The sequence below is a fragment of the Galeopterus variegatus genome, unplaced genomic scaffold (assembly GCF_000696425.1).
Source record: "Galeopterus variegatus unplaced genomic scaffold, G_variegatus-3.0.2 Scaffold61916, whole genome shotgun sequence".
Lineage (NCBI taxonomy): Eukaryota > Metazoa > Chordata > Mammalia > Dermoptera > Cynocephalidae > Galeopterus > Galeopterus variegatus.
Genome location: NW_007788027.1, coordinates 1 through 1,076, shown reverse-complemented (window position 1 = coordinate 1,076; position 1,076 = coordinate 1). Strand labels below are relative to the sequence as shown.

At 37.7% G+C, this 1,076-nt stretch overlaps 1 pseudogene; it reads left to right on the top strand.

The window, feature by feature from the left end:
• The first annotated feature begins 494 nt into the window (after window positions 1–494).
• On the top strand, window positions 495–810 carry LOC103584508 (annotated as a pseudogene).
• Window positions 811–1,076: the final 266 nt, after the last annotated feature.

Below are 1,076 nucleotides of genomic sequence, written 5' to 3'. Positions count from 1 at the left end.
CATCTGTAAGTATTTCTCTGTGTAGCCAACTATCTATGTTAAGCTAAACTTAAATTCATACTTAGATCTCCAACTCTAATCCATTGCCACGTGGCTCAGTCTAGCCTATTCTACCCTTATCTGTAAACTCCCACTCCAACAGTGAGAGACCTGGCTCCCACCATTTGTCATCCATTTATTTAATTCTTCAGTTCTAATATACATGTGTAGTGAAATTGGAATTGTTAACCCACACCCCTGTGGGAAACTTATCCGTTAGAGGACAGAGCCTACGTACAGTTCCTTTTGCCTTTAGTCTTACAGATCCTACTCATTTCTGTATTTACTTAGGTCATCACCTTTCCCCCTCATCCCCTTGAGTAAGGTTGTTTCATTCTTTTATGACATGATTATATTGTTTTGTCACACTCTGCATACCATCCTGGGATCCTCCAGCCCCCTAAAGGGATTTTTAAAATTTGCATATTTTGGCAGAATACGAACTGTGATGAGGGTGAGAGTCATGGCAGGACATACGTTTAGAAAGTTTCTTCTGCTCTTTGACCGAGTACTGGTTGAAAGGAGGGCAGCCGAAACTGTAACCAAAGGAGGCATTATGCTTCCAGAAAACGCTCAAGGAAAAGTATTGCAAGCATCAGCAGTAGTAGCTGTGGGATCGCACTCTAAAGGAAAAAGGGTGGAGAGATTCGACCAGTTAGTGTGAAAGTTGGAGATAAAGTTCTCCCAGAATATGGAGGCACCAAAGAAGTTATAGAAGACAAGGATTATTTATTTAGAGATGGCAACATTCTTGGAAAGTATGTAGACTGAAATAAATCACTGCTGAAATGGCATCACTTGAAGCTGCCCATTCCACTGAAGTTCTGAAGTTTTCTTTCATCATGTAAATAATTTCCATGTCTCTTTTATAATAAACTAATGATATCTAAACTAAAAAAAAAAAAAACTTTTCACATATTGAGATTTACTCTTTGGGCTGTACAGTTCTATAGGTTTCGACAAATACATAGTATTTTTTTTTTCTTTTTGAACAGTACATTTTAAGAATATGGTAGTGATTTCTCTATTCTATTTTC